Below are 27546 nucleotides of genomic sequence, written 5' to 3'. Positions count from 1 at the left end.
TCTGCAATGGGACTGCCCCTGCTACCCTCAGACTAATGAAGGAGCAAAGACTCTAAGTGCTTTATTCACACTTCCAACAAGCTGCAGTCGATCCAAGGAGAGGAGGCCAGTCCATCTCCCACAGGTCTCACCCATTCCCCCTGTTTCTCACCAGACAGGGAACCCCTGGCTTGGGCCCACAGCACAGGCCCTTCATCCTGGGCTTACTGCACTGAGCGACTGCTGACCTGCATCTCTCTGGGCTGGAGCCCTCGGGAGACAAGCAAAATATCCTTGGCCATAACCACTACTAAGGTCTCTTCCTCTGTTGTCTCCCAGACAGGGAAGGAACATAAACTCTGAAATCATCCCAGAGCTTCAGTGGGCAACCTAGGAGTGCCAAGTCATGATCTACAGCCAGCATTTAAGGGGGAGAGGAACTCACACTTTCAGGGCATTAAGAGGGAATATGACTGCAACTATGAGGAAACACAGTGGAGCCAAAAAACCGAGCAAGTCTACTAACTGACCAATAAGCCTAAAGGCCACCTACTGGATCACACCCCAAAGCTTCACCACCAAAAGTACCTGCTAGCCTATCGCCCTCTGAAATGAGAGACAAGTCAGCTTCAAATAAAGACCCTGCACAAAGCCTTGGCCCTGTGAAAACATCTAGAAAAGAAGTCTACCGACTGTACTCAATCTACACTGAAGTTAAAGTAACACCCACATGCAGGATGAGAAAGAACCAACGAAAGAACCACTCTAGTAACTCAAGTGGCCAGAGTAGCCTATGTCCTCCAAACAACTGCACCAGTTCTCCAACAAGAGTTCTTAACCAGGCTGAGCTGGCTGAAATCACAGAAATAGAATTCAGAATATGGATAGAAACGAAGATCATCAAGATTCCAGAGAACAGCAAAACCCAATCCAAGGAAACTAAAAATCACAATAAAACGATACAGGAGCTGACAGATGAAATAGCCAGCATAAAAAAGAACCTAATAGGTCTAATAGAGCTAAAAAACACAATATAAGAATTTCACAATGCAATCACAATTATTAACAGCAAAATAAACAAAGTTGATGAAAGAATCTCAGAACTTGAAGACTGGCACTTTGAAATGATAGTCAGATAAAAATAAAGAAAAAAAAATAAAAAGGAATGAACAAAACATCCGAAAAGTACAGGATTATATAAAAAGGACAAATCTATGAATCACTGGCAAAGGGAGGGGAAGAAAGCAAAGCAAACAACTTGGAAAATGTATTTCAGGATATCATCCATGAAAACTTCCCCAACCTTCTAGAGAGGCCAAGAGTCAAATTCAGGAAATACAGAGAATCTTCTGCCAAGATTTCTACACAAGATCATCTTCAAGACACATAATCATCAGATTTTCCAAGATTGAAATGAAAGAAAGAATGTTAAAGGCAGTTAGAAAGGCCAGGCCACCTACAAAGGGAATCAGGCTAATAGCAGACCTCTCAGCAGAAACTCCACAACCCAGAAGAGATTGGGGGCCTATATTCAATATAAGTAGAGAAAAAAAATTTCAACCAAGAATTTCATATCCAGCAGTTTTTAAAATAGTTCATTGAAAATATCCCCACCATATGAAACCAGAGATTAAAATATATTCACAAGAATTATAGCAGCAATAACAATGGTAGTAGGAGTAAGTACTCTGGCTTTTTTTTTTTTTCTTTTTCAGAGATGGCATCTTGCTATGTTCCCCAGGCTGGTCTTGAACTCCTGGGTTCAAGTAATCCTTCTGCCACGGCCTCTCAAAGTGATTTGATTACAGGTGTGAGCCACCATGCCCAGACAACTTTCTAAAATTCTTGGATACCATTTACTCAAAAGCATCAACTCATTTTATTGTTAGTTATAATCAAACTGACAATTTCTGTGCATTTCTGCCAAGTACAAAATTTACCTACATATAAAAACCTGGCCCAACTGTACTCAACAAGACAAAATAAAAACAGTTGAGTTAACTAAAACAACCATTTATGGAAGGAAGAAATGTTTATATAAGTGAAATAAGTATCTCTTGGCCCTTAATCCTTTAATTTCAACTGGTTATCTAGCCATTTTGCTAGATATTTAGACTACTGCTAAAACTTCATACATTCTGAAATGGTGCTATATATTGGTGCCATCTGTTAAGTGGTACTTTTATATCAAATTATTTTGTTTTCAACCTCTCCTTTACTCAGTCTTCCCTGGCATAACATGTGCAATAGGAGTACAGGCTAGAAGTTAGATTATACCAACTTAAACAACAGATCTTTTTTAACTGTTGAATCAATTCAGTTTCTTTACTTGCCAGCAACAGAACTTAATTCTAGTTAAATTAAGCAAAATACATATTATTAAACTAAAACAAAAAAAGATGTTATTACATGCATTGTTGTAAGTGGGCCACTCAAAGATCAATAAAATGAGAATGGAAGCCCAGACATGGCTGACCAGAACACAGCAAACCACAAGAACTAGGAAAACAGAGGAAACTGGCAGAGTCTGGCCACTATGATGCTGACATTGCTAGTGATATCAATAGTCTCTGACCATTTCCTCAATCACTCTCTCAAGACTTAAAGTCCCTAAAGAGACAGCATCCTATAGGCCAAACTTAGATCATGTAATTGCTGCTTGGCTACCAGGGTGAGAGGCTGGCAACTGGAAATAACTACTCACCATGAATACTCACAGTGGAAGAGGGGCAATCTGTAAACTAAAATCAGGGCACAATTCTAAATGGGAATGGCTGTCGAGCATGATAAATGTTCACTGCAAATGACTGAATTTAGTACTAACATACTTTCTTCCCTTGATTCCTCCCCTAACTCTTAGATTAGCCTTTTTCAAGCTGAAGATCACAACATATTAATGAGTCATAAGATCAATTTAATGGATCATAACTACCTATTCAAAACAAAAATTGAATGGAGCAGAAAATATCAGAGCGCATTCCATATAGGATGTTTGTGAAACTTCTGTTTCTTTATTTTATATACTTCTATGGAATATGTGAATGTGCATTTTTGTATGTGTGTGTGTAAATGTGGTTGTGATCCACAAAGTTTGAAAACATTTTATCCTAGTCCTTACCAGCAATCTGCAGAACTAACAACTATATGTGCTCCCTAACATAGACTACCACAGTCCACAAAGGGTAAATCCAATCTCATGTAACTAGTATTATGAAGCCTGCATAATGAATCACTGTAAGTAGCTTATGATATAAAATGGTTTCATCATTTATATCATTACATATGGTCATTAAATTTTATTTAATTAGGACAAATAATTTTTATAGCCACTTATTGGATCACAAGTATTTACCCTCTTGTCTGAAATCTTACCAGTGCCACAAGTGAGAAAATGCCCCACATGGCAATTTTTCATTGTAAATATTTTTATATAATTGTAATGTTATTAGCTCATGTTAAGCCAGTCAACTCTTGCTTCTTCCATAAAATTTTCTCCAATTATTGTAATCCACACTGACTGCTCTCCTTTCTCCTAATGCCTTTGATATTTAACTCTTAATACTTCATCATATATCTGTAACACCTCACCAAAATAAAACACACCTCAAAGCTAGGTAGGGATCAGACATGAATGGCCAAGAGAAATCACAAATCCCATACACTAAAACTTGTGCATATTTTTCATAAGAAATATCTCTAGAATCTTGTCTGAAGTTCATTCTTTCTGCTTTGTATATAATTCTAATAAGCATCCTACCTAGCACATGAGAGATTTAAATATTTGTTTAATAAGCACATGGATACAATAATGAATGAATGAATATGAATAAATGATATTTCTAAGCCCAAAGAAGTTTAATGGGAAGCAAAATGCAAGGGTGGTGATATAGACTGAATTGTGTCCCCTGAAAATTGATCTGTTAAACTCCTAACCCCCAATGTGACTATTTGGAGTGAGAAAATAATTAAGGCTAAATGAGGTTATGAGGGTGGGGTCCTGACCAATAGGATCAGTGTCTTTATAATAAGAGACTCCAGAACTCACTCACTTGTTCTCCACCATGAGACATAGTGAGAAGGCAGTCATCTGCAAGCCAGGTAAAGGGCCCTCACCAGAAACTGAGCCCTGGCAAAATCTGATCTTGGACTTTCTAGCCTCTAGAACTATGAAAAAATAAAATTCTGTTGTTTCAGTTCCCAACCCCAACCCCTAACTAGGAGCTGAGATCTCTCTCTGTCTCTCCACCCTCACCACCCCCTTCCCTCTCTTTCTCTCTCTCTCTCTCTCACACACACACACACACATACACACACCACTTGCATGAACTCAAAATTTTAAATGGTTTGGAGTTATTTAAAATATGAGCAAACAGAAGAGAACATTTCAACAGTATTATCGAAAGAATAAATGCACATAATGAAGATTTTAAATCATTGAAGAGATTGTAATGCATTCAGCATATTCTATTTACCCAAGTGGCTAGAAGTTAAATATTTTGTTACCTCTTGTCAAACTGAAAATGGCAGTGTCCCAAAATACTCTTTCCCAAAAGGTTTTCTGTAGCTGAATTTTGTTGCCATCATTTCATCAAATGTAATTTCACCTCCATGACTTGATTGTGGGCAATCTGAGGGCAGCAATTACCTGAAGTGCTTCAGAAATTACTAGCTGAAAACAATGTCAGAAGGGTGTGAGCCATATAGCTTAGAGATGGATAAATGGATCAACCTTCATGCAATGACTGGATAAATTTTAAATATTGTGCTTTATTTGATAAACTAATTTAAACAAAAATATATAAAGCAAATACACTTCTGTGAATGATACAGAAACTTTATGACATTAAGCATTTTCTAAGGAAGAAGAACGAACCTATTTTATAAAATCAAGGTCTCTTCAGTAAATACGCACCTTTGTAAGGTGTAGACTCACTCAGGACTAAATCCTGGGACTTGGAGAGCTTCAGATGCAAATACTCATCCCCTCTAACAGGGACCCATCTGGCTTATTAACCACATTTTAATGAAGAACAGAATTCTATTCTATAAATGGTTTGCATAATACCTACAGCTCATTTTCATGAAGAATTTATGCAGAGTGTTGTGCTCATGTAAATAATGTGCATCCATTTGGATTATGGTCTTTACAAAGACCACTCACCACAGTTTTTAAAATAGACAAAGAAGAAGAAATACATATGTGAACAAAGAAGACAGGAAATTTTCCAAAGGGTTTGTATATGTCAGAGCTTCACAACTTTGACCTTTAAAAAACATGGTTTTGCCAAACTCTGCTTTATTTTAAGGTGATTTTTTGTTTTATACTGAAATTTATTTGGCTAAAATTGGAAACATTACTAAGGAATATTTGTGGACTCTTCTTCAAACTGTACAGAAACTATATTCTTGCCTGATACATGTGAAGATATATATAACTAGGAACAAGATTAAAATACTTCTTAGTTTTTGTTTTTTGTTTTTTTGTAACAAATGGGTATGCACATTTCTAAGATGAATACATTTCAACCTATGCATTTGAAAACTGTAGCAATCAGGTCAAAGAACACTGAATCCATAAAAATCAAAGAAACTTTTCGCTTTTATATCACAGTCTGTTTACATTAGTGAACACTAGTAGTTTCCAGGGCTTTACCAGAAGTATAAATTCTGACAATTGTTTTTGTCAATCTCTGTTCGAAATAGTGTTGGGGTGGAAATAGTAATTTATAGAGTAATGGATTTAAATCAGAAGATATTAAAAATGGTACTGTATAAATAGACCAACAGATTATTTTGACATGCACTGGGTATACTTTCCTCTTTTAACTGGTCTCAAAATAATTTCAGGAGTGTACAGATGCAACTGCTAAAATTCACAAATAATATAAGATATAGTTTTATAAAAATATATAAAATAGCTTCTGATACTATTTCACTTATAAAAACCACAAATATATTTTTCACAAGATCCTCTCACTGATCATCAAGTCATGCAAAATGTTTTGCAGGGAAAATGAGAAAATGCTAATCTAGTGACAGCAACAGTTCCCAAGAGGACAAGCAGCCAAAATTATGCAGTGGAGGGCAGTGGAAAAGGACCAGAATTGGCATATTTGCTAGCAAGGTGACAACCATTATTAAACCAATTCTATTCTGTTTTATCTCAATAATCAAATCAGTAGGAAGTATCAATTAACAGTTAAATCATTTATAACTTAGCCCATCAGAGCATTTGTTATCCAGCGCTTCTCAATCTTTGTCACAGCATGGCATACACACAAAATGATGTTATTTGAATAGCACAGAGAGATAAACAGATAAGATAATTGACTCCACAACTCCAACCACTGGAGGCTGCCCCAGGGCTAAGGGGACAAATACCTCTCAGTCTATACATAAAGAATTCTTGAACACACAAATTAGAAATCTCTTTCCTAACCAACTGAAAATGGAAATGTGTGTTATAACAATATCCCAAGCTGACATACATTAGCTTCCACATGCCAAACCAAATTTAAAAATATTCACTGAATGTCTACTATGTACTATGGTCTACTTTTAATGATTGAACCAGCAGGCAGATTTTAATATCAGGCTAAATCCTAATTTCATTCTGTAGGCAGCAAAGTGCAATGAAATATTTGAGCACAGGAAAATAATTTCAGGAAAAAATTAAGTTTAAAAAAATTTCAAGAAGCATTTGAAAGATGATGCTAGAAAGACGGTTCAGTCCCAACTGTGTTTTTTTAATTTGCTTTGGGAATGAGTTGAATTTAGAAGTTCATTGAGTAAGGCCTGTAATTGTTCACTAAAAGGTAAGAGGAGGAACAAGAAATCAGATTGACTGTGGTACTTCAGTGAGTTTAATTTGGAAAAAAAAAAAAATGTCTGAAACTCTGGAAAGAAGAGAAAGGAAAGCCAAGGGAACCAGGATGTAGTGGTTGTCAGGTAGTCAGGGCTTCCAGGACAGGGATGAAAAAGAAATGAATATGCAAAAAATATAAAAAGGAACAGAAAAACACAACTTCATGGCTAATTAGATATAGTTATGAACAGACATAGGAAGCAAAAGGAAAAATTTAAGTTGTGTACAATTTTCTGACCTAGAACATAGGAAACACGTGAGATTATTATTAGAGTCAGTTTTAAAAAATGACAAATTAGATTTTAGACATTTCAAGTTCAAATGGCAGGACATCCAAGGATTAGGCAAATATGTTGATGTAGAACTTAAAAGAGAGGTGACATTTGAAACGGTAAATATGAATTAGAATTCCAAGAAAAGCAAAGTGATGTTTATGAGTCAAATTCTACAGTCCCAATGACAATATTGTTAAAATAGAAAAGCATATGCAGGTTCAACCACATGCCATATAAAAATATTTATCCCACAAATCTCTTCCAATTCTCCACAAATTACTTATTCAAACAATATTCAGCAAATATTTAAAATGCCTAAAGTGGCAGGACTGGGACATACCATGGAAGACACAATTAACTTGGTCCTTCACCTCATGGAGCTTGTAGCACAGTTGGAGAGACCAACATTAAGCAAAACCACATGCAAATAAATATGTAATGCCAACTGGGAATAAATGTTATAAACTCAAATTTAAAATGCCATAACAAATTCTTATTGTCAAGTCATAAATCTGCTATGTACCGAATTCATGTTCTTAAAATATTCAAGAAGACAAAAATTACATATTTAATGTTGGCCTTAATTAGAGAGTTAATTTCCATTCAAAGTTTTAATTGCAAACTATTTTATTATCTTGGAGAAATTTACAATTCACATGAACAGCATAACCAAAGCTGGGTCAGGTATCCCTTTTAAAAGCACCATAACTATCTCCGTCCTTATTCTCCCATACTGCTTTATAGTTTTCTGCTCATAAGTCTATCTCCCTTCCTTGACTGTAAACTCCTTGAGAGCACTAAATGAGGCTTAAATGTTAGTATATCTGCAATGCTTAGCATAAGGTCTGGTGCCTTGGAGGCACCATAGAATGAATAAGTGATTGAATGAATAAATGACTATCAGGAGGAGAAAATCTTAGGAGAACCTCCATATTTTTATTTTCATCCTTCATCATCAATACCAAAAATGATTAAACACCTGCCATAGATCAGGCTATAATAATTATTGGATTACAAGGAAGCACAAAATATAGTGCTTACTCCCAAAGAGTTTATAATTTAGGGACACAGACATACAAATCACGTAGCATTTCATGGTTCACAAACTGCCTTCTCATACAGGATCTCTTATTATTGTCATAATAGTCTTGTGAGCGAGGAAGGGCAGATATTAACTCTTATGATTCTGATGAAAAGGCTGAGACCCACAGATGGTAAGTGCCTTGGCCAAGGCCTTACTTGAGTTCTACACTCACTTTTACCCCTCTGCCTTGAACTGAATTAGACACTGCCTCATTCTATAATGCTAGAACTCAAGTAAGGCAGTGTTTAATTCAGTTTGATGCAGAAGAGTAAAGGATAAGTTTCAGAAGTAGGTAAATTATAACTTAAATACCAGGTTATGTCTTCAGGCTTACAAGTTAACATCAATTCAGCCTCAAATCTCTTATCTTAGATGCCAAAAAATAGTTTTATGTGAAATAAAAATAAAATCAGTACTAATAATATAATACATTTAATATGAGATTTAAGAATGCTATTTTAATTGCCTTTATAAAAAATGAAAACTAAAGGGTTTATATTTTCTAAGAGCCAATATAAGTATTGATATATGCATTCTTTTAAATAATTTGTATATTTTCCTTCTACACAATAAATGTAAATAGTATTTTTTGAAATAAATAGTAGTGATAGCTAATGACTACTAGTAACGTAGTTAAAAGTTCTATTTCAAGCTCATACATCAACCAAACATGAGGAATAAGGAAAAAAGTGTTAAAATTGCTCAAGTGACTGATAGTAGGCACCTTTTATTGCCTCCAGCTCATATCCTTCTTTGAGAACAGCCCCTCCTCTTCCTTCAGCCATTTTTCTAGCCTGTTCTCTCTATCAGAGCTAATTGGACAGTAGTAGGTAGATTACTGATCCAAGCAAGGCAATCATATTTTCCCTAGAGAACCTGAACTGCAGGACACAGAAACTGAGGAGCACAGTTGAGAGGCACAGTTGTGTAAATGGAAGGGCTAAAGGAAAGTCCATATACTTCCTTTGCTAAACATCCAGGAACTGCCTTAACCTTCCATTCCTGAAGCTTGTGTGTTTCATTTATGTACCTCAGTGTCCTTTCAAAATATTTCTTTAAAAAACAAAAACCAACCTACATGTAAAATAGATAAAACTTCATACATATATAAAATCCTCATATTTCATTTTTAGCAAGATTAGGTAGAAATGAATTATGTCCCTTTCAAAATTTATTTATTTATAAGGGAACGGGGAGGGGAAGAGAACTCTCTAATCTTAGAGAGTTGAAGCAATTGATCAGAAACAAATAATAGAATAGATATAATGGATGGGATCTTGGAGTTCAAAAGAGCCAAATTTCTAAATTCATTAGATTCTTACTATGACAGTCTGACAATCTGGAAAATCATATCATTAAAGAAACTTTTCTTTGATATATAGGAACATCCTTCACCAATATCAACCTCAATTAACAATGGGTACATGACCCAGTAGTGCCATGTTTGACTTTTGTATTAGGTTACAAGTTTCAGGACATGCTAACGAAATGCTGTCCCAAGGCAATCATTGCTGTTCAACCAAGAAGTTCAATCTAGATACTGAGAGAATAGTTCTACCCTCTAAAGTTGCTTTTCTGAAGCCTTTTATGAGCCACTTTTGACAGAGTTTGCTTGTGTTAAAGAGTCATAACAGGATAAGGCAAAGGTGGTAACTTTCTGAAAGACAACTCTACTAAAATTATTTTATAGCATTGTTCTGATTAAGATAACCATGTTTTATTTAATTAGTGACCTGTCAGCTTTTTTTTTCAGCATGTATTAAGCAACATAGAGACCTCTCCAATATTAATTTCTGTTTTGTTGATTTTAAGAATTATGTTTGATTTTAAAATGTTAGGTAAATTTTACTGTGTATATTTGAGGTTTACAACATGGTTTTATAGGAGACATGTAGATAGTAAAACAGATAGTAAAATATGAAGCACATTAATGTACCCATCACCTCATACAGTTTTATACTTTTTTGTGACAAGAGTTGCAAATTGTATTAGGAATTTTTGTTAAATAAGTATATTTTAGCTTTTCAATTTTTAAACACTATTTTTCATAAGATACTAATATTTTAAGGTTTATGTATTTGAGGAATGAAATTACTGATTTTTTTTTCTGTTTGGCTAACATCGATAGCTTTCAACTCATCTGTCTATGAAGTCTTACTCAGAGTAGACTGACCCCACTGTTGGTTGGTTAGTGCTAATGGTAGATTTACAATTGATAACATCTCTTTCTGAAAACAACTAGTTGAGACAAAGGTCAAACAAAGTTCTAATATTTGGGGCATTTCACTGCTCAATTTAAAAAGTCAAGAAACCAAAAAGATCAGTTAATAAAACATCCCACATGCTGAATAACTAAAGTATTAGAATAGCAATAGTGAAAATTTTAAATCTCCTTATAAACCACTAGTCCATAAAACTTAATATCAACCATAAAACTAATTTACCATAATTTGAAATTACTTTATCCTGAGATAAAATGGTAATGGAGAACTCTCATTTATTGAAAAATAGATTAAAATGTTTCAATATCTTCACTTCTTACAAAAGTGTGTGCAAATAAAAGAAAAAAATTCTCTTCTGCAAAATACCTTCCTTAAAATTGAACTTCATTCAAGGTACGCTCTTGTTATCCCATAGTTAACTGGTTTGCATGTAAATAATGTGCAAATGAAAGTAGGAGATTCTGCAATTAATATGATAATTTATAGTTTGGAGTGTTAGGCTCAGTATGAAAATTAAAATTATTTTAAAGAAAATTATTTTATATCTTATCTTTTTAGTCATCAAATCAACAGTCTTATAAATTATAACAGTATAAACATTCTATTTCATCATTTTTACTCCCGAGTGTTTTTCTTTATGTCTAAAAATAAAGTTATTTTGTATTCATAGCTCATAAATAATTTTCACACAATATACATTGTCATTTCTTCTGCTTTAGCACAAATAACAGCTAAAGCACTTGCTGGGCGAGGTAACTATTTTCTAGGCGAAAGAAAGTCCAAATTCAATCTATGGTTGAATTTAAATTAATCGTTAATCTGTGAGAAGGAACTGAATAGATATTACTCGTACTGGGACTATTTATCTATATATGAGGCTTTTTTCATTAGAGGTAAGGCAGTGGTGAAATGTCATCAGTGCAGTGGCAAGATTACTTAAGAGATATCCACAGTCTGCTCTGTCAGGGAAAAAATGATTTGGGAAGCTTAAAAACATAAATAGACAACCCCATATTAATTATTAATTAATTATTTTCTTTACACACTGTCTGGCATACAGTAGCTAATCATTGAATATCACTTGTACTAAGCACTGCTAAAAACTATGACACCAATAAAGACAAATAAGCCAAGTTTCTACCCACCAGGAACCTATGATCTAAAGGGGGAAGCAACTACTTGAATAAATAAACCTACCAAAGACAGAGTTGAATAAAAATAAAATATAAGACATATATCTTATGAAGAAAGGTATAAAGTACATAACTCTAAAGCCAGAAGTTTCTTAGAAGAGGTGGACATTTTTTAGCAGGGATATGACTTGGCTTTAACAGAGATTCCAGGAAGAAAGAATATTCCAGGAAAAGGAAGCATTTTGACCAAAACTGTAGAGAAGGCAGACATTATATTTGGGAAATATCTGGCTACAGCATGAGAAACGGAGAGACCCAGGGACAAGTACAGAGTAAGATAAAGACATTCCAGATCCCTTGACCACATCCTTCTCTCCAGCTCATCATGCCAGTTTCTACGGTTTCACTTCCTTCCATGCCAGCCCAGACATCATGATAGCACTTCAATCTCTGCCTTCAAAGAACCTCATACCCAGTCTATTCCATCTGCCCTTCAAAGCTCTGATTTTAGTCCACCTAGATGTCCACTCTTTTTATACCTGGGAAGGCAAAACTCAGTCCCCGAGCAGATCTATGCCCCTGTCTAGGTACTTAACATCTCTTGGCACCCCTTTCGGGATCCTTTATGGAACTTACCTAGAATGTTTTTTTCATGCAAGTTAGCCACTGGTTGTGCAATCCAGGTGTCCTTCAGCAAATGCCTGGTTCTGTGTGTCCCTGCAGGTGTCTTTGCTGCACACTCAGCTTCCTTCTTCCCTCCTTCTTCTTGCACAGCACCCATCACCATATTCTACCTATTGGATTATAGGCTGTGTCACTGGATTGTATGTTCTTCAAGGATTAGAACTTATGTCTAATAAATTATGTCTCTCATTCATTTATATGCCTACCATAATTCATGATACATTCTTCTAGGTACTTAGTATATATTTTCTGATTTAATAAGTAAATGAATGAATAATAGTACAATATATTAGGACAGAATGTGATGAAGGGGGTTGAGATTTCAAGTTGAAAAGTTTGTATTTCTCAGCAATGGCAAGTGATTTTAAAAGCTCAACACACTGATGGCTCTCACACCTGTAATCCCAGCACTTTACAAGACTGACGTCAGGGAGATCCCTTAGGGCCAGGAGTTCAAGACCAGCCTAGGCAACATAGCAAGACTCTGTCTCTACAAAATAATAAATGAAATTAGCCTCGCATGGTGGCATGCACCTGTGGTCTTAGCTACTCTGGAGACTGAGATGGGAAGATCTCTTGAGCCCAGGAGGTTGAGGCTGCAGTGAGCTATAATCACACCACCACACACCAGCCTGGGCAATAAAGTAACCCTCTATCTCAAAAAAAAAAAGGAAAAGAAAAGAAAAAAAGAAAGAAAGAAACTCAACATAATCAGATATGTGTTTTACACTAACTCTGGCAGTGCATCTCTGGCAACGTCTGATGTGGAAGACAAACTGCAGAAGAGAGAAACATGTGGCAAGTAAATCAGTTAGTAGGCCATTACAAGTTTCCAAGTGAGGATGATAAGAGAACAACAGAAGGAAACACCAAAGATGGTCATTTGAGTGGGAAAATGATAAATTCAGTTTAAATATAAAGTATAAAAGTCTTAACTGTCTGTTGGGAATATGGGTCTGGATATGAAAAGATATTTTAAAATCACAGAATTTTTAGAATTAGAAATCAGCTACTACTCTTCCCCTACCTTTATTTTAGCTTTTGAAACTGATGTGAAGGACAGATAATTCAACCCAATACAATTGGCTCCAACTTCAGCGTTACATGTTTAGAGGATGAGAGTTAATATTACAGAAAGATAACATTTTCTGGGGAGAGGCTATACAATGAAAGTTTAAGAAGCACCAGAACCTGGGATTTGCAAAACTGTCTCTCTACAAAGCAAGAGCAAGAAGGAGAGCCAGGAAAGGAAAGGAGGAAAATTAAATGGTCTAACTTTTAGAGTCTCTTAATGGCAAAATTCTTGCTTTTTACACAGATCTACATTCATTTCCTCAATTTATTTCAATAACGTTTTTTGTAAGCTACTCAATGTTAGGTACCATACTAGGTGCAGAGGCCACAAAGATCAATGATAGAATTGCAAAGAGGCACACACGTTTGCTATTAGCTAGGAGCCCATATGAACATCTTGCACATATTTATCTATCTAGTTTTCACAACCACTCTTTGAGATTGAAACACAGAGTGGTGAAGTCACTTGCCCAAAATCACTCAGCTAGTTAATGGTAGACAAGGATTCAGATCTAAGCAGTCTGTCTCTAGAATATGCTAATTAATTACTAGCTCCTAATTGCTACACTATGTTGCCTCTGAAGACATAGTTCCTGTCCCAAGAAAACTTGGGACAAAATATCCCAAAATAGGGAAGCACATGTATTAATTTAAATAAAATTAAACCAGTGGGGTAATAAATGCTTGGAGTGCAAATGAAGAATTGTGGCATGAGGGATCAAATACTTTCAATGTTTCTAGTGTTTGTACTGGGTTACTATGATTTTCCTTACAACACTGACATTCTGGTGTAAGTAGTCAAGGAATTCACTGAGGTTTCTTTGAATCTACACCTCCCAATGACTTTCTATGATAGTCAATCATGGCACCAAAAGTCATTTCATAGTCAGTGAATAGTCAGTGTGAAGCTGATCCAGAGCCCAAGATGTATGCCTGTAAAAGCAAGGAGAAAAATACCTAAGAGTCAGACAGAACTGACACTAGAATAAAGAAAGACAAAGAAAAAGAGAGTGCCAAAAACAAAAATTACATTTCCCTAGTTTTTCATCTGGCAACATTTAGCACATCATACAGTTAGTTGCTCGCTTTGCAGTCTTTACAAAAGAGCAGCATTGGGTATTTGAGCACTTCGTTATATATTGGCTACACTTTCCTGTCATGTTGCCTTTATTCTAGAAGGGAGTAAGAGAGGAGTAGGAATTCTCCATAAGAGATCTGACCAAATAATAGTCGATTCAATGGGTTTTCCCCTTTGGGTTTGCAAGTAAGGGTTTGCAGGGCCTTCATGTTATTTTACCCTCTCTTCTCCATTCACCCTGACTAAAAAACATGTCCTTGTATTAAACTCTGAGAGAAAGAAATCAAACATGATTTAATGCTCTATGTTTGACAACAATATTCAATGAAGTAATTTGTATGATTTACAGAGATATAATTTCCTCTGAAAGAAATTACACATGCTTAAAAATAATTTTATGATATAGCATAGTTGTTTAAAATCTGGCACAGATACATGCTTAAACAAATTATCTTTGCTTTCAGAAAGGAACAGAATAGTTTAAAGATCATAAATATTAAAAGAACAAAATGTTTTTTTTAAATCAGGGGCAAATTTACTTAGGCCTGAGTACAAATAGAGACCATCCACATTTTCAGGAAGACTACAAAAATCAATCTATTGATTTTAGATTTAAATACTTGAAATAAAGACTATACATATAATATATTTCAATCCAGTTATAACGTTACAAATTCAATATACATTCATAATGTTTAAATTATATATACAAATATTTTGGATAAGAATCAGGTTCTTTCCAATTATTTATCTCTCAAATGTCTAGAATTCTAAGTAGCAATCCTGGTACAGGCATCATTGCAAATAGTATGTATCATGAATATGTACACTCTACAATTCTTGCCATTTTTATTTGCATTCATTTTGTACTAATTAAAAAATACATTAGAAATGTCTTTCTCATTCTTTATACTCAAAGTACTTAAACAGTAAAATTAATCATCACTTGAATTTCATATATTATTTTTCAGAACTGAACATTTTAAAACCACAAGCAAATTACAATATAAGAAAAATTACACTAAATTTTCAATTAAAGTTTGAAAGAATTTTTCAGTAGGAGCAAACAAATATAAGGGAAAATAATGGCTCTAAAAAACAGAACTTGAAAATGTCTACTAGTACTATGTCTTGTTCAGAACTAGGCACTCCAGGAGCCAAAATCTCAAATGCCTATGGGTTCTAGGCAGACAGTAAAAAGGCAGAGGGGTGAATCCATGTGAAGACTATGGGAACTCAGAGAAAACAAGCTTTGACTAAAAGGGGCAGTTGCTACCAACTCAACACATAGTAAAGCTGACTCAATGTTGCTGGGTCATCTTTAAGAAAAGAGGAAAACAGAATAGTTTATGAAATGTTGACAATCAATTTTTTTAACTGAATAATGTTCAGGACAAATCTTTCACTCCAAAGTTTCTCTGATCATGGAATGTAATCCTTAAACAACAAATGTTACCTTCCACAAATCACTGTATGATTTTAAGTGAATGTGATTCCACATCAATCTAAAATATTGTGTGCTACAAAAAATTAAAATCAATTCCAAGATTTATCACAAAGATGAAAAAAAACCTAAGTGTCCCTCTTTATATTTGGCAGCTCAAAAGATTTTTGTAGATTCAAAGACAGAATGAGAATTCAAGGCTTGCCATAGATGTCTAATGCTCTGTGTCTATACAGCTATATGTTTTTTAAAAACCTTAATTGTTTTAGAAAGTATTTAAATGTAGTAAATGTTAATAGCCCCACTTACAGTGGTGAAATGAAGCTACAGATCTTCTCCAAAAGAAGCGGTAAAGAGGAAAACAGAAAAACCACTCATTTCACTTTCATATTATTCTGTATACTAAATAAAAACCACAGAGCAAAACATTTGTAAATGACTTACAGAAAATGGCACAGTGTGTGCATCAACTTGTATGCCAATCTAATGAACTTTACCAATCATTTCACACACCACCAAGGAAAAGGTTGTGCTCTTACATTTTTTTTAAAAAAAGGGCAAGCTATTTTAGCTTTTGTAGTGACCTATAAACAAAAAGGGCATCTATGACACAACAAAAACATTTCCCTCACTACCAGACATAGCAACCTTCTGCATTTATAATACCTTTCTACTTTGAATACTACATCATTTTAAGAAAACTCTGTATTCTTAACATTCCATTATATTGGTCACACGGCAAACCACCCCATTTGGTCTGAGGCAAAAAAAAAGGAGAAAGTTTGAACCTCTAGCACCACAATGGGGTGGGAAATTTGGGAGCACTCCCTCTACTGTCTCCAAGGAAATTCTGCTCCAACACCTCAAACTCCATTCTCTTGAAGGCTGGGAAAAGGTAATCACTAAAAGCGGGAGAGAAAAAAGAAAAAAAACTTCATAATTTTTTAGCATACCCAGAATAGGTTGTCTAGCACTTCTATTTGGCAGCTTTTGTTTTGCTCTTGAAATCTGGAGCCTCAGTAAAAAGCTGAAACAGGAAGAATTATATTTTTACAAACCACTTCATGTTTAAATGCTTATTAAGTCTGGGTGTAGATGCATACAAAGTAAAGAAGTTCCAGTGTGAAACTCTGGGATAAATTCAGTATCTAAGGGTAAAATGACAAGAAAAGCTAGTCAAAGGGGCAGAACAGATTAATCCATGAAAGGCAAAAATGGAGAAAAGTTTAGGAGAAAAGGCATCAAGGGTGTTTAGATTCCACAAAGAAATTAAGATGAAAACCGAGGAGGAGATTTTTTATATGAGATCATTCCTCATAGAAGTAGGAGACCAGGTCATCTTTGAGAGTAGAGGTGGTGGGGTGTACCCATCTATAGTAGCATTCTGTAGTCTATGCTTTCTGCCCTTAGTTTTCACTGCATTTTTGCTGTTCTCCTTGGCCTAAGGTAATATTCATTCAACTCACCTTAGGAAGTTATCAATTCTTCACCCCAACACCTGTTAGTACTTCTACACCTATAGTTACAGACAGATCCCAGCAAACTTCAGGGAAGGTGTGACCCAGGAGATCACATATATTTCCCCAAAATTGCAAGATTTTGCTAATAAATTTTTGCAGAAACCAGAGGAATATATTTGAAAATGAATTCTAAATGTCTTAGATCAAGGAGAATAGAAGATAATATTAGATTAAGTTTGAGTTTGTTAAACATTCAGATATGTACTGACCATATAACCCAGCAATTCTATTCTAGTATTTGGTCCAGAGAAATGAAAACATATGTCCATGAAAACTGAAAATGAATGTTCACGGCAGCATTATTCAGAATATACAAAAGCTGGGAAAAACCCAAATGTCTATCAACTAGTGAATGGATATACAAGCTGTGGTATATCCGTGCAATGGAACACTACTCAATAATAAAAAGGAATGAACTATTGAAAAAGACAACATTATGCTAAGTAAAAGAAACCTTTTACTTAGCAAATAATAATAATCATACTATATGATTTCATTTAAATGAAATTCTAGAACAGGCAAAACTAACCTATCATGATGAAAGTTAGATCAGTAGTTGCCTGGAGGTAGGGAGTTAGGGAGATTAACCATAAGTGAACACAAGAAAAATTATTGTATAAATTTCAAAAGTCCTTGATCCATATACTTAAAGTGTATGGATTGTACTGTTTTTAAATTGTAATTTAATATGTTGATTTTTAACGGATTACATTGAATTTATTGATATGAGTACACTTTCTGGAAATTCTGAACTTCATTTTTTAGTTCAAGCAGCTGAGAAGTGGCTATAATCATTTTTTTGGTTAGTTAACTAAAAAATTATCATGACCTGTGGTTAATTAAGTCAAGAAGCTAGAACTCTCTAGCATCATTGGAAGAATCCAAAAACTTAAGAAATGGATTTATCACATTCAGACTACATATCCATCCCCGTTCCTTAAACCTTAGAAGGCTTTCCTTCACTGTGATGTCAAGAAATACATCAGAAAAGTGAGCAGCAGCATCCTTAAAAAGTTCTATGGTGGAGGTTGCCCTCCGCAGGCTGGGGATGATAGTGGGAGACATCACTGTTGAGACTGGCTCCTGACAAAAGCTGTGATGATGAGACCCCAGGGTGAAAGGGCTACTTAGCAGCACTGACCCACCAGAGAAAAAGTGAGTAAAATCACTACAATGAACAGCAGGAAAAAGTAGTAATTAGAGTGACCTAGTCTGCAAAGATCTTTGCTATGGCTAACTGGCCATGATGTCCTTAGAAATAAAAGAGGTTCCCTGCTAAAATATTATTTATATAATATTTCAGTGTACATAACACAAAATAGCTTAAGAATGGATGGGTAGAAAGCTAAATAAAGGTGAGAAAACTGACTTATCCAGTTCTCAGACCTAAGCCAGATCCAGAGTTCCTTGGCCAAAGAGAAGACATGGTCCTCTTGAGAATGGACCTTGCAACATAGTCAAAAAAAATGTGCTGAATTTTTTTCAAACCTTCTTCCAAAAGAAGTGTGCACTAGGGGATAAGTAATACTCAGACCTTTCAAAGTTGATTGATTCTAATTCCCAAAGACCCAATGTAATAATCTGACTTCACTTGTTAATGTTTGCTGACAGCTCTTAAGCCTCATCTCTCTATTTTCCTCTTCTTCCTTGCATCTATGCAAACTGATACAAGGCGTTCATTCCCTTCTTTGGTACCAGCAGAAAGTTCAAACTACAAACAGGAGCCCTCACTCTGACCCCACCCTCTGACCACCACAAAAACTCCAAGCTAGTGCAGCCATTATGGAAAAGAGTATGGAGGTTCCTCAAAAAAATAAAAATAGAACTACCCTATGATTCAGCAATCCCACTGCTAGGAATATAGCTGTAGGAAATGAAATTAGTATGTTGAAGATAGATCTGCACTCCCATGTTCATAGCAGCAATATTAATAATAGCCAAGATATGGAAGCAATCTAAGTGTCCATAAAGAGAATGGGTAAAGAAAATGTGAGATATATCAGCCATTGTGGAAGACAGTGTGGCGACTCCTCAAGGATCTAGATCTAAAAATACCATTTGACCCAGCAATCCCATTACTGGGTATATACCCAAAGGATTATAAATCATGCTACTATAAAGACACATGCACACGTATGTTTATTGCGGCACTATTCACAATAGCAAAGATTTGGAACCAACCCAAATGTCCATCAATCAACCAACCCAAATGTCCACATCCTCTGCAGGGACATGGATGAAGCTGGAAACCATCATTCTAAGCAAACTATCACAAGGACATAAAACCAAACACCGCATGTTCTCACTCATAGGTGGGAGGTGAATAATGAGAACACATGGACACAGGGCAGGAACATCACACACCAGGGCCTGTCGGGGGGTGGGGGGCTGGGGGAGGGATAGCATTAGGAGAAATACCTAATGTAAATGATGAGTTGATGGGTGCGGCAAACCAACATGGTACATATATATACCTATATAACAAACCTGCAAGTTGTGCACATGTACCCTAGAACTTAAAGCATAATAAAAAAAATAAATTAAAACAAAAAAAGAAATGTGAAATATATATATATATCACACACAATGGAATACTATTCAGCTTTAATAAGGAAATTCTGCCATTTGTGATAACATGGAGGACATTATGCTAAGTGAAATAAGCCAAGTACAGAAAGAAAAATACTACACAATCTCACTTACATGTGGAACCTAAAACTGTTTAACTCACAGAAGCAGAGAGTAGAATGGCAGTTGCCAGGGGCTGCTGGTGTTGGGGGATAGGGAGATGTTGGTCAAAAGATGTAAATTTCAGTTAGATAGGAGGAACAAGTTCAAGAGATCCATTGTACAACATGGTGGCTATAGTTAATAAAGATATGTTATATACTAGAAAATTGCTAAGAGAGTAGATTTTAAGTTTTCTCCCCACAAATAAATGCTAACTGTGTAGGGGGAGGGAGCCAGTCTCTTTTTCTTGTTCTCTCAAGCCATTTTCAGCCCAGGTTGGGAGGGCTACATTGTTTTCCCCAGAAAGCTTCATTATGTGAGTAATAAACCTTTCCACACCCTCTTGATGTGTATGTGGTGCCATCAGTCTCAATATAAAACAACAAATTTTGAGCGGGAGCTCTATTCTGTTTCTGAGGGATAACCTGAAACACCCCAAATGCCATTGTATTCACTAACGCAGGAACTTACGATAACTGTAATAGATGGAGCTTTGCTTATATGTCTCCTCAGATAGATTCATTAGTTATTTCCTCAGTTTCTGGATATATAATTGAAATAAATATGCTCATCAATGGGCTTAAATCACTACATTCGCAGGTACTAGAATGAGATATGGTATGGTAGAAAGAGCCTAGTGGAAGCTCCTGGAACATCCTCTCCCCATTTGGGTAGAAAACCAAACACAATGCTCTATCTCCAAGGAAGCTAAACACATGAATGCCACAACCAAAGCCTTGAAAATGCAATTTAGTGGGTTTTACTACATCCTCATTTAACTTACCTATTTGGCCTATGCAGATGGTAGATGACCTTGGAGAGTAAAACTTAACCAGGTAATGACTACTATTGTTTCTCCTCCTGGAGTATCTTATTGGAGCAAACCAAGGCAACACCTGGCACCTTATACAGAGCTATTGATTGGACGAATGCTTTTTTCTCTATACTAATTTGAAAGCATAATTAGACAGAGTTCATTCTCACCCAGAATTGACAAAACTACACCTGCACTGTCACCTCAGTGAGTTATGTCAACTCTTCTGCTCTCTAACCCAATTTAGTCTCCAGAGATCATAATCATCTTGGCATCCCACAGAATATCTGGTCTATTTCATTGATGACATCATGCTGGTTGAACCAGACAAACAAAAAGTGACTCGTATTGTTGTAAGACACGTGACTGCCATAAGATAGCAAAGAAACCCATGAAAATTCAATCTTGTTACTATGAAGTTTCTGAGGGCCCAGTGGTCTAGGGCATGTGCGAAAAATATTTCAAAAGTAACAGACCAATTGTTGCACCTTGCACTAATTGTTGCTACAAAAGAGTCATTGGGATCTAAAGTTTTCATTTGATTTTAGAAATAACACATAATATATTGGAATGTGCTACTCCAATCCATATATTAAGTAACACATAAGATGGCTCTATTTCAGTGGGGCTTAGGGAAAAGGAAGGCTCTGCAGTAGGGCTGGGCTGCCTCTGTAAGCTGCTCTGCCACTTGGGCCATAAGAACCCACAGATTTAATGGTACTTGTGGTAAATAAAGATGCTGTATAGAGATTCTGGCAAGCTTGAACAAAAGAATTGTAGTACAGACACTGAGATATTTAGAGCAAAGACATGTCTTCTTCTATTCATGATTCCTTCTCTTTTGAGATAGACTGCATAACTGTTATCCAGAAATGGAAAATGTGACCATTAGGAATCTGTAGCTCCCCTTTTTGAAGAGAAGATAAAAGAGTCTTGCCCTCTCTTACTCTACTCTAAGATACTTTGGGTATGACATTGCAATCAACATTCCCAGACTCCTTTGCCAGCAGACTTCCCATTAAGTTATCTCAATAGAGGATATAGAAGGAAATTGTTAGTCAGAAATTCATACATTTACATGATCTCATTTGGAATAGAAAAGTATTTTTTAAATACACCTTTAATTCGAAGTGTGGGTTCACAAACTTTATTCTTGTCATTGGCCCCAAGAATATACACTGGAAGACAATTTATAATATTTTACAGTGAGAAGATATTGAATCAAAATTAAACTGAAAATTAAATATGTCAAATCTAGATATATTGTGCTGTCATACTGAGCATGCATGTGCTCAAGAAATAACCAGTATTGTTGGATCTGCATACTTTAAATGTAAATATTATTTGTCTTCCCAATATAAAACTTCAAAAAATTTGTAATATTATTAATTCAGTTCAGCCCACTTTCCATTGAGGAGCTACTGCCTCCCATAGACTACTAAAATATGAGCCAGGAAGACACACAGGAACACATACAAAGGCTGGGTGCAGTGGCTCACACCTATAATCTCAATGCTTTAGGAGGCTGAGGCAGGAGGACCACTTGAGCCCAGGAGTTTAAGTCTACACTGAGCTATGATCATACCACTGCACACCAGCCAGAGCAACACAGCAACACGCTGATTCTAAAAATGAAATAAAATTAAATTAAAATTTAAAAAGAAACATATATACCTCGTGTTTCATAACCAAATTTAAAAATATATTCTTGCGCTTTTAAGTCACCTGAGGTACTAATGTTTCTGTGAGCGTCAAAATTAGCAAATCACTGCAGTATTCCTCAGGAGACTGATTACATATCCTCATATGATTTATCACCCCAGCATGAAGGGCGTTTGGGGAATCTTCAGTGAAGTCTTGTAGGATCTTTGTCCTGGGGCTTGAATGAAGTTTGGTGTTTGCCTTGTAGCATGCAGGTGTCTGTACATCTTACTCAATTTGGTCCCAAGTGCACTCTTGTGAGAAACAAAGGTTAGGAAAAGATACGATAAACAGTGAGAAAGCCAAGGAAGTTAATTATGCCAGGTGAAAGGCCACAGAATTCTCTTTTAGCACCTGCAAAAGTATGCCAATATTTATACAACAATCTCCTGGGATTTGTGGGAGATGTCAATTTTTAAGACACTCTACCTTTCCTTCTTTTTTTACTTTCAGCCATCTGTGAGTAATATGTGCAGAGAAAGGATGATCTGACAAAGTATGAAACACAACAAGCTGTAAGACTTTGAGCCTTGTATAACAAAATATGAAAACAAAGATCAAAGCCACAAGGCATACTGGGTGATTGTTTGGTTTTTTAAAAGAACAGCCCAAAGCAAGGAAAAAAATTTCCCAACTTCTAAACAACCAGAGTATCAGCAAAACATAAACAAGAGCATGTTTATCTTATACCTACCACTGAATCTCCTTGAGTCCCTTTCCTGTTTAAGCCGTTAGCCAGCTGGACACAAAGTCAGCAGAGCAGCCTGCTTTAATTTACTCAGAATGAGAGATTATTCTGAGGTTCCAGTGTTACTTTTTATGAAGTCAAATCCAAGAAAATTAACTCACATGTATAAATGTGTAAATCTATAAAAACTAGATATACAATATGATGAAAATGAATTCCATAAAATGTACACAAAAAATTCTGAGCAATTTAGATCCTAATGCTGATAAAAGACTTTCAGTCTTTGAAGAAAGAAATTTCATTCTTTGTAAAGACACTTTTATAACGTTGCTGGGCTTTTTCTTCTATAAGTTAAATGTGCACCAGAGGTGACATACATAACTTTTTCTGAGAAGGAAAGTAGTATCTTCACTTAGCCAGACATGAAAATGTCTCATTTTCCAGTTTTTCTATATTATGCTCTAATGATAAAAAGGTAATATTTTTAAACTATATTGTTAGATAAAATTTATAAATCTAGCTCAATAAAACATTTTTTCATCAGTTCTGTAATAGAGGGTTTTATATGTTATCCAGAGAAATAAGCCCAAAGTGAGTAATAGAGTGTCTTTATCACATTAACCATAATGCTCAAAACAGTTTCATATTGATTAATTCAAAGAAAACTGAAATAGAAAACATCCAGTATGTGACTTAAAGACAGAAATGTCAACCAAATTTAATATATTGTTTTTAAACTCTATAATTGTTTTTTGTTGCTGGCCATGAACAAAAGATACTTTTGAAGCTCAATTTCATCTTTAACTCCAAGTGTACTTTAAGAAATATCTTTCAGTTTCTCTTCCTTTCTATCTGAACTGCTATCTCACCTAGGTTTACACATCATCACACAAATCTGTTTATTTCACTAGGTCTGTTCCTAATATTTGTGGGATCTGAACTAAGAGTACAAAGAAATCCATTTACCATTTGTCTAAATATTTAAATGTAATTAAATCAAGCTAACAAACTACTAAATAAAATATATGCTGTCTTTCTAATTTGAAATAGATGATTCATAATAATCAGACAGGCCAAGTTTGAATTTAGAGTTTTTGGATTTCTTAAAGTTCTGTAGATACTACAGGAACTAGAGGAACTTGATACTACAGGAAGAGCTTGTTCCTAACCTTCATCCTATGGCCTACCCTCTTTCTCCTCCCAACATCAACTCCAACATACACCAAAGTGTCCTGCATGGGCGCTTCAGCCTGCATGTCCAAGTTCAGCCCTTTAATTCCTACAGCAGATGGCTATCCATTGGCTCCTCTTAGGGCACAGGTATGTGTAACAGGCTAACATGGTCCACCCTTGGGAGGAAAGATCTTAAATAAAGGCCTATACAGACCCTGAAAATGTGCTTGGAGTCATCTCAGCAGAGAATTATGGGGTCCTAAATACACAAGGGCCAGAGTGTAGGCCCTAGATGGACACAACCTCTTGCCCCTTGGAGGACACACAGCTGGAGGACAACCCAAAGGCAGCCCTCATAAGCACAGGTCCCAGGACAGGGGCCTTCTTTATTCCAATCCATTGTTGATATTGAATTTTCCTGCCTGCTCTACCACCTTAAATTCACTCTACATGTAAATGTTATGTCCAAAATTACATTCATTATCAGTTTGTAATCACATATTCACTTTCTCCTGAATTTCCTAACATGGTAATAAAAGCATTACAAGTCAAATATTTGTTTAACCTAGAAATGCTAGGGTCTTAGAACTTTAGAGTCCTAGACTCTTCCCCCACTATTTGTCTCCAATCTTCTCAATTTTTTAGCTGAAGCATCAGTAAACTCTTTTCCATTCAAATTGCCATTATACTAGCTAAAGCTTTCATTATGTTTCTAGACTATAGCAATAGACTTTTAAATGGTTTTCTGGCACATGTCATGTCCTAGCTAAATTCATTCCCTGCTCTTTTAAAAGGACATTTGTAATCAAGTCACTATTATCTTTAAAAAGCTTTCATGCCTGCCCACTGCCAAAGAATGAAACTAGCATGAGTTCAGCATAGACAGCCTTTTTCAATGTGGCCCCAGCCAATGAGCAGCCATTTCTCCCTGAAACCATCCTGCCTTTTTCTTTGGCCACACTAGGCTACTCATCATTCTCAGAATATTTTATGCCTTTTCACTTCCTATTCTTTGCTCATGCAATTTCAACTGAATTGAATACCTTTTTCCACTTCTGATGCATGTGAACTCTTTCTCATCCTCCAAAGCCAGCTCAAATATCCCCACCTCCCAACAGGCTGATTTGAGCCCTAGACAAACTTAATAATTAATTCTTCCCTCATCTGTGTCCTGATTGAATTTTATGCCTGACTTTCTTACAGCATGTATAAAAGCTATTATCCCTAACTTTCTTACAGCATGTATCAATAGCATAATTCATATTAATCTTAGCTGAATGACAGAAGTGACTGTTTATATTAACTTTCTCTTAGTTTGGAATTCCCCAGAAGCACACCCAGAGGCAAGGATTTGTGTGCAAATAATTCATTTAAGAAGTGCAGGAATCACTGCTATACAGCAGGGAAGTGAGACAAGGAAAGGAAGCCAGCCAGTAAGGTTTACATCATCAAGCCAAATAATACTGAGAACAACTAGAGCTTAGGACACACACCCTCCCAAAGGACAAGGTAGCTGAGGTATGCTAACTCCATCATCAATGGCCAAAGGCTGCTCCCAGAGGGTATTCAATCCCCTGTACTTCTCCCTAGCTTTATACAGAGAGTGGCCTTCCCCTTTTAAAGAAAAACTCTTAAGCACAGAAATGCAAATAGTTGAAAGTTACGGGGAGCACTGTATTGAGGCCCTTATCGGGTGCTCAGAAGCCCAAATCTAGAATCCTATTGTTTCTATGGCATGGTAAGCAAAAAGCAGGGACCAACAATTTATGGTTCCTCCATTAACTACCAATTTGTTCCTTAATCTCTAGCTGCATTAACTCTGATGAAAGAGCAAGGATTCATCAACCACTGTGAAAGTTCCACTTTATTTAATCCTCATAGCACTTAGAAGTAGCTATTATTACCATCATTTTATGGAAGAAAGTGATGTTCAGAGAATTTAATTCATAGAATTTAAGTCAAAGAATTTAGACCATAGAGTTAAGAAGACTTAAGAAAAGCATTTGAACCCAAGTACTCTAAAAACATTCAAATGCTTAATAAAAATCTGGCTATTTAATTTTAGAGTCAAAATGTTAATTAAACTGGACATGTTTTGTCATTTCTGTGCCTAATTTTTTAAAAACTTCATATTTAATCCATATTTTTTAAATCTTTAGTTACTTGAAATTATAAGCTATAATAAGAATTTGTAACAAAAATGCTTTGCTTATTGTTTTAAAAAATCAAAGATTAAAAAATCATAGTGCCAAACTAGTAGGGAAATACACTAAATTTTATTATAAAATACTAGAAACATGTTATAAATGCGTAATATATATTAAGATTAGAAATATTAATGGATCTTTAACTCTAAAAGTAGTACCTCAATTTGTGCTTAATGTTGTGAAAGAAAACATTAAACATAAATAAATAGCTATTAATATATGTGGAGTCTATCTGTGAAAACTGTTTAAAAATTTGAAATAGATTGTTTTTTACTTGTCATAAAAATCCTAGTCACTATATATTTAAGTGATATTTTGTATTTCTCCAAATTTTATAATTTGCTTGCAACCTTTTTGGAAGCATGTGTAGTATGAAACATTAAAACAAGGATTTTAAGATCTACAATACAAGCACAGCTAGTACCCCCATATCACACCCTCATAAGTAATCACTGGGCCAGCCGAGCTGTTCAATCTCCCAAAATACGGAATAAATTCTTCAAAGTATTTGGATATGATTTGTCCCAACAAACAAATTGTTCTATACATATTATCAAGACCCTAATATGTGTTAAGCGGGAAATCATCCAATGATATAAAAAAAATTAACTATTTTGCTAAAAAGCTCAGTAGAAAATAGTGTTGATTCCATTTTGATTTAAAATAATGTACAGAAGTGAATATTTTGGTTACTGATGATTCCTGTGCAAAAGGTTAACTTAAATAAGTCTTTTTCAGCCTGACCAACATGGTGAAACCCCGGCTCTACTAAAAATACAAAAAAATTAGCCAGGCGTAGTGGCGGGCACCTGTAATCCCAGCTATTCTGGAGGCTGAGGCAGGAGAATCACTTGAACCCAGGAGGCAGAGGTTGC

General features: G+C 35.5%; 1 long non-coding RNA gene across 4 annotated transcripts in view; it reads right to left on the bottom strand.

Moving 5' to 3' along the window:
- LOC134810088 (uncharacterized) overlaps positions 1 to 27546 on the bottom strand; it is a 795882-nt gene that overhangs the window by 534906 nt on the left and 233430 nt on the right. For all 4 annotated transcript variants that reach the window (XR_010157274.1, XR_010157273.1, XR_010157275.1 and 1 more), the window contains one exon: positions 12195 to 12352. This is a non-coding gene — a long non-coding RNA (uncharacterized LOC134810088). The remainder of the gene's footprint in view (positions 1 to 12194; positions 12353 to 27546) is intronic.

This window comes from Pan troglodytes, chromosome 4, assembly GCF_028858775.2.
Source record: "Pan troglodytes isolate AG18354 chromosome 4, NHGRI_mPanTro3-v2.0_pri, whole genome shotgun sequence".
Classification (NCBI taxonomy): domain Eukaryota; kingdom Metazoa; phylum Chordata; class Mammalia; order Primates; family Hominidae; genus Pan; species Pan troglodytes.
This window is presented reverse-complemented; position numbering and strand designations above follow the sequence as displayed.